This window comes from Arachis hypogaea, chromosome 9, assembly GCF_003086295.3.
Source record: "Arachis hypogaea cultivar Tifrunner chromosome 9, arahy.Tifrunner.gnm2.J5K5, whole genome shotgun sequence".
In the NCBI taxonomy this organism is placed as follows: domain Eukaryota; kingdom Viridiplantae; phylum Streptophyta; class Magnoliopsida; order Fabales; family Fabaceae; genus Arachis; species Arachis hypogaea.
The window spans coordinates 54,368,758-54,376,787 of NC_092044.1; positions in this window are offsets into that span (position 1 = coordinate 54,368,758).

Sequence of the window (8,030 nt, forward strand, 5' to 3'; positions counted from 1 at the left end):
TAAAAACTAATGAAAACATCCCTAAAAGTAGCTTGAACTTACTAAAAACTACCTAAAAACAATGCCAAAAAGCGTATGAATTATCCGCTCATCAGGGCATTAACTGGCTCGTCTTTCCTCTTGAGGTCATTCCTCTTAACAAACTGGAAGAAGAGGAAGAAAGTCATGAACAACATGTCAAGCTAATGACATTAAAAGAGCGCTTGTTGGGAAGCAACCCAACCGTAGGTAACATTTCCTTGCTTTGCTTAGTTTGCTTTCAATAATTTGGCATATGATTGCATTCTAAGTTTGGTGTTGCTATGCAACAATTTGATTTTCAATCTTCACTGGGTACTTGCAACATTCTAAATTGATAGTGGCACACTAAGTTTGGTGTTACCACTTAACTTTCAAGCAAGTACCATGCCAACACCACTTATTAATGCAATCAAAATGTCTCTGTTTGTATCTCTTGTGTCTTTATTGTATCCTTAACCTTGCTTGCTGAAACACATGCATACTCACACTTCATTCTAAGACATTCATGATCCATCATGGACCCCATCACCACTGTTTTAATTGTTGCTTGAGTATAAGCAATCATTCTATGTCTGGTGTGGGAAGGGGAAGAATAGGAGGAAAAGGGCAACAACAATGAAGATAAAATACAAGGTGGTAAAGTTCCTTTCTCCTCTTACTTATTTCCAGCACTTTAATTTGCATGATTGTCTTCTAAGTTCCTTGTATGTATGTGTGCTTGCTCCTTGTGAATAAGCATGTCAATTCTGTCTTTTAAACATTTTATTGATTAAGGCTGTGTTTTCTAGTCTGAATGTCATTACTGCATCCTTACTTTGCTTACTTGTATGCTTATCCCTTTTGAATCAAATGAAAAGAGAATGAATGTTTTATAAAAGACCAGAGTGGAGTTCATACTATGGAGTAAGTTCCTGAGTTTGTGGTGTGGTCATAAGTTGGCTAAGTTGGTTCAACCACAAGGAGGGAGGACAACTATCTGTCATGAATACTATGCTGGAGACACACCCCATGAGACTAACTAAATAAGAAGATCCTAAGAAGAAAAAGGGAAAGAACAATAAAGGTTGAAAAACAAAAGAAAAAGAGTAAGCAATAAGGCTAGGCACCAATGGTTTTGAGCTTGAGGCATATGTCTGTGGTGCTCATGTGTGAGGGATCTACTTGGATGAATAAGCTCTTTGGGGTGCCTTATCACTTGGTAACTTGGGTTAACTAACTCGGGATTATCAGCTGAAAGTCCACTATTAAGAGTAACCCTCACTACAGAGCATTTAGTAACCCAAAGAGGTGCTGGACACCAAGGTCTCAAGAAAAGAAAATAAATAAACTATATGCCTGTGGTGTGTATGTACAGGGGAGAGACTTGAGCAAGTAAGTCCTTAGGGGTGCTTCAACACCTAGCACCTTGAACCAACTGGTTCGGGAGTGTTGGCTAAAAGCTTATTTTAAAGAGTTGCCCCCTTACAGAACACCTAGCCCAATAACACAAATAAACCCTGAATTGACAACAAAAGGATCAATTAATAAAAGTCTCATGGTATGCAGTCACAGTGAGTATTCTAGGACATGATAAAGGTCTGAAAGCCAGGAATGAACCTAAGTTGCTATGCATGAAACCACCATAAAACCAGGGACATGACTTCCACAAGAATGACTCATTACTCTTGGCATTCCATTCATCATTCTCTTATTCCAGTACTTGCTTAGGGACAAGCAAGCTTTAAGTTTGGTGTTCTGATGCCAGGGCATTTTGGCCAGTTTCACTGACCTTTTCTTCACTGTTTTTAAGGTAGTTTCATGCATTTTCTTAGGAAATAAGCTAGTTTTGGGTAGAATTTCACTTACTTCTTGATTCAAGTATACATTGTGCACTTTACATGATTTCATGAGGATTTTGCATGAATTATATGATAAATTGGATGATGCATGATCCCATGATTAAGAGCAAGACTTTGATGCACTCTGTTTGTTTGATTTCAGGCAAAAAGAAGCAGAGAAGAGCCACGTTAGTGGCTACGTTAGTTACACTAACGTGGGAACTAACGTGGAAGGAAGGAAAGTTGGAACGTTAGTGGCATTAACTTTGAAGAAAGGAAATGGAGCCAACGTTAGTGACACTTAACATTATCACTAACGTTGGACCAAGCTCATAAGTGGCCACGTTAGAGTCCACGTTAACTTAGTTAACGTGGCCTCTAACGTTAAAAGGGGGAAGGAAGCCAACGTTAGTGACATTCAACATTGTCACTAACGTTGGCCTAAGTGCAAAATGCAACGTTAACTCCCACGTTAACTTGGTTAACGTGGGAGCTAATGTAAGAGGCAAGGGTGGTCGACAACGTTAGTGACACCCAACATTGTCACTAACGTTGAAAGCAACCACACAACCCCCAAGGAAGCCACGTTAACTTCCACGTTAACTTAATTAACGTGGAAGCTAACGTGGATGAAAGAAGGTGATGGCCAACGTTAGTGACACTCAACATTGTCACTAACGTTGGAAGGAGCCACACAAGCCACAATGAGCCACGTTAACTCCCACGTTAACTTAGTTAACGTGGAAGTTAACGTGGGCAAAAGTCCCACCTGGCAGCCTGACCATGCCTTCTTCAAACATGCATAACTTGAGCCACAAAGCTCCAAATGAGGTGATTCCAGTGGCATTGGAAAGTAGGATTCCAAAGCTTTCCAAGAATATATGGCAGTACATGGTTGACATTAAAGTTGAGGTAGAAAACCTGCCCCGAAAGTGCAATGATGAACATAGTATCAACCTGTATTAAGGCCAACTGACCTCTTCACCTTCCAAGAAGTATAACTCGAGTTGTAGAGCTCCAAATGATGCGCTTTCAAAGGCATTGGAAAGTAGACATCCAGGGCTTTCCAAAAATATATAATAGTATGGGGTGGACACTAATTTTGAGCTTCAAAAATGGGAAATTGCTAGCGTTATTGAGACTCAACATTTTCATTAACGTTGGCGACCATGCCAGCGACCATGTCCACGTCAAAGGAGCATAACTTGAGCGACAGAGGTCCAATTGAGGCGATTCCAGTTGCGTTAGAAAGCTGACATTCAGAGCTTTCCAACGATATATAATACTCTATAGTGGGCATGAAATTGGAGCACAAACAAGAGGCATCCTTTAAGCCCCAAAAACACCAACTGGGCAGCAAGTGCAACGTTAGCCACAATAACTTTAGCACTAACGCCACACTTGTAGCGTTAGTGTGGCTAACTTTAGCACTAACTTTAGCACCTGGACCTCAACTTGACTCACTTCTCTCTCAAGTCCACTTCAAAGCTCAAGCAAGCAAGCCCACAATTGTCAACCAATCAAGGCCACAAGACGCATCTAGAATAGGAATTTTCATTTAAGTGTAATTTGCTTTTAATTCCATTTTATAATTTAGGAAAGCCTATATAAAGGCCTTAGTTTTTACATTCAAGTCATTCTGGAATGGGGGATTGACGAGGGGTCTTTGGACTTCCCCCCCCACACACTATCTTTGTTTTCATTTTCTAGAGCTATGAACAACTAAACCCCTTTCGTTGGGTTAGGGAGCTCTGTTGTAATTTGATGGATCAATACTAATTTTCTTATTCTTCTTCTATCTTTCCTTTTGATTTTACTTGAAAGCTTTCGATCTTCATCCAATTGGATAGTGTTCTTGGAAAAGAAGCTATTCAAACATGGATCTCTTCGGATCCTTGAAAGAGGAATGAAGAGATTAGCTAGAAATGCTTTCTCATGCTGGACCAAATTGAGTGTGGATGGGTATGTGGCTATAACCCTCTAAGCATTTGATTTGGGAAGTGCATGTGGTATAATCAGTGACCACACTTCATCTCTTCTCATGAGCAATTGACCAAGGAATTGGCTATTGATCAAGATTTGAGAGATTGAATTGCAAGAAATTGTGATTCAATCACTTAAGATTGCCAAGGAGATCAATGAGTGCATTGATTGAGGAAGAGATGAAATGAAATTGATCCGGAGAATGCAACATCTCCTAAGCCCAATGAACTCCCCATTTCTGATCTTACCCATTCTCTTTATTTTCTGCAATTTACTTTTATGAGCAATTCCCCCATTCCCATTTACAATTCTGCTATTTACTTTCAGTCATTTACTTTCCTGCCATTTTAATTTCTGCAATTATCAACTCTATTCATGGATTCGCTCAACTAGATCATTCCTCTAATTAAAGTTGCTTGATCAATCAATCCCTGTGGGATTCGACCTCACTCTATTGTGAGTTTTTACTTGACGACAAATTCGGTACACTTGCTGAATGGGAATTTGTTGAGAGACAAGTTTTACCCCGATCAGGAAGTCGCTTGTGTTATGCTTGTGGACTACCTGGGCACCTAGCTAAGAACTGCCGTCAGAAGGAAAACCAGAACATGAGTCAGAATCAATAGTCCAACCATGTGCTTACCTTGGATGCATGCGATGCGACGGGCTCGAGTCCTCCGATGAGAAGTAAGCGTATGTTTTGAGTATTATATATTACTTGGACCTTAGGGTGGCTTGGTTCTATCTTTTGCAAAGTCGTCATTAGGATTACAAGAGCTTAGGGTTTCATTGGAAGTAAACCATGGGTTACGAGTGGCGGAAGCCGAGGAATTTGGACATGTGATGACGAGCGATCAAAGTGACGCAGCGAAAGCATGCTAATTAGCATTTTCGAGGGCAAAAATCTTTTTAAGGTGGGGAGGATGTAAGAACTAGAGTTTCCACGAATAGAATAATTTAAATGCCCAAATTAGGTTCCGAAAAGTTAGAACGAGAGTTTGGGGATATAAATATGATTTATGGACTCAGTAGGATTTTCTGAGTCAAAAAATGTGTTTTCTGCAAAAAATTGAGAGAACTACAAACCGGCTGTTGAACTGGTCAAACCGGTTCAAGTCTGCCCGGTGCTACGCGAGAAAAGGTGAAAATAGTAAAAAAAATCTTAGAAAAATATTAGAAATGAAAAAACCGGACGTTAATTTTAAAGGTTTGGCCCAAAGTTGGGCCAAACAGGCCAAAAAAATGCTAACGGGTTCATTAAATGAATCCATTCAACACACCACACTCACAAACACAGCACACCAGCTGAGAAAGCGAAGAGGGAGAAGAGAGAAGAGTCACTATTCACTTCTCACTTCAATCCACGATATCTCGAGCCACGGTGCTCCGATTTGCATGCCGTCAGCGGCTATGCAAAGCTCTCGCCGAGCCCGTCGTTTCTATCCAAGCTTTGTTGTAAGATTTACGAGTTTTCTTTCCCAGTTTTCGTGCCCTTGTGAAATTCAAATTTTGGGGTTTGGTTTTGAGTGAAATCTTGTGTTTTGGGTGTTTAGGTACACTCTAGCACTTGATTGCTTGTGGTTTTGGCTTCCAATACTGTTGGGTAAGGTACGTTATTCTTGATCTCTTGTGGTTTTGTGATTAGGTTAAACCCTAGGTTGATTAGTCATGATTTATGTGTATTATAGCTTAAGGTTGTGGTTTTTGGCAATTTTTGGAGCATGTTGGTGCTTGTTGGAGTCATATTAGAGGTTTGCTTGTGGTCTAAAGCTCAACTTGTGCTCTTTTGGGGTTTTGGTGTATATTAGAAATCGGCCAAGGTATGGTTTCGATTTCCTCTTGTAATTGTTATATGTTGATATTTGAGATTTGTGAATGATGAAGTGTGATGGAAGATTGGTATCATTTGTGAATTGTGACCCAAGAGGGTAGATTTTGGTGAAAAATGGAGTTTGGAATGGTTTTATTTGGTTTGGTTGGTTTAAGTGGTGAAAATTGAGAAATTGAATTTTGGTAAACTTTTGGTAAAAGTTGGTTTTTGATGAACTTTGTCCGATCATAACTTATGTCTCTGTTTTTGAAATTGATTGAAATTTGTTTAAATTTAAAGCTTATTGAAAACTCTTCAAATTGATATAAAGTTTGTGAAATTTGGATCTTTGTAGAGGGAGTTATGATCATTCAAAATTTGGGGTGAAAATATGAAATTCTGCACAGTTGCAGAATTTTGTGATTTCTTGTATGTGCGCACGCACAGCATTGTGCACACGCACAACCCTGCAAAAATTTAAACCTGTGCGCACGCACACCCCTGTGTGTATGCACACACAGGGGAGGGCTTCCTGTTCACAGCGCTAGCGCAGCTTGTGCGCACACATACCCATGAGGATCTACAACCTGTGCGTACGCACAGCCCTGTGTGCACGCACACATTGGGAAGGTTAGTCTGTTGAGGGCGCTAGCACGCCTTGTGCGAGCGAGCAGAATTGTAATATTTGGTGCTTGTGTGTACGTGATGAGTTCGGAATACACACCCATAAATGTTTTTGATTATGAATCCGCTCTTTTGGCAAGCGCACTAAAATTATCGTCAAGTATTAACCCACAGTGGAGTGGGATCGTATCCACAGAGATTGGTAGTTTTGAGCAATTTCAACCAATTGGTGAATTAGTCAAGCTAAACAGAATAGATTGTGATTGCAGAATTATAAATGGGCAGAAACGTAAATGACGTGAAAGTAAAGAAAAGTAATAAAGTGCAGAAATAGAAACGGCAAGAATATAAAGGGCAGAAACATAAATGACTGAATTATAAACGGGAATGGGGATTTGCAGAATGTAAATGGAAGCTATAAAGAAAGTGATTGATGAGAATAGGGGAATTCATTGAGATCAGGAGATGTTGTCTCTTTGGATTGAATCCAGCTTATATCCTCTTCAATCATCCAACTCATTGACCTCTTGGCAATCATGATTGATTGAGTCCCAATCCCTTGGTGACTCAATCTCTCAGATCTTGATCAATAGCCAATTCCTTGGTCTAATTGCTCATGAAGAGAGATATGCTTGGTCCCTGATTATACCACACATCATCATAGGTCCAAGTAGAGGGAGGAGTTTATGTCACCATATCCAAACACCAAAACCCAGATCCTACTCAAGTGTGAGAAGGGATTTCTAGCATGGTTTCATGATTCCTTTTCCAAGGTTCCCATGAAACCCATTTTGCATTCAATCTCTTTCCCAAGATAATTGAACACTAAGCCTGAAGAACGAAATTCCTTCTAGCAAATCAAAGAGAAGATGAAGAGAAGAAGAAATTTGCTATCATCAATCCATCAAGTGCAATAGAGCTCCCTCTCTCAATGAGAAGGAATTTAGCTACTCATAGCTCAGAGAAAAGTGCTCAAGATGAAGAAGATGATGAAGTAAAAAATAAATCTAAAAGCTATTCTACACTTAGCTTTCTAACTGCTTTCACCCCTTTCTCAGTACTTCTTGGTGTTATTTATACTACTCCTAGTTCTAGAAATAAAAGAAATACAAAAAGTGAAAAGGAAAATTACAATTTGGAGGGAGAAAACTTAATAAACGTGATCTTCCAGCTGGCCTGTGGCTGGCGCTTCAGTGGTGTGCCACGCCCTCCTCTAATTCTGGCTTGGCGTGCCACGCCTAGCTCTTCAAGTGGCACGCCCTCCTTCATTCGCCTCCCTGGCGTGCCACGCCTTCGAGCCCAAGTGGCACGCCCAGGTCTTCTCCCTCTTCTTCTTGCTTCTGGAAAATTGAACTAGCGTGTCACACCCAAGGTCTGGCGTGCCACGCCCTTGCTGTGTGCTTGATCCATCTCTTTGGAAAGTTGAACTAGCATGGCACGCCCAGGATCTGGCGTGCAACGCCCAACATACAAGTGGCACGCCCGGCCCCTTTCTTGGTGAATTGGTGATGATGGCGTGCCATGCCTGAGACTCAAGTGGCACGCCTGGGTGGAGGATGGATGCTGGCGTGCCACGCCTTCAATACCAAGTTGCACACCCTTATAGCTGGCCTCCTAACTTCCTCTCTGGAAAATATAACCAGTGTGCCACGCCATGAGGCTGGCGTGCCACGCCCATCATTTTGCCTTGGTTCCAGTAGCTGGCATGCCACGTCCTTGACACCAAGTGGCACGCCCAGCCTTTGCTTTGGCTTTCTTGTGCATTGGTGTGCCAC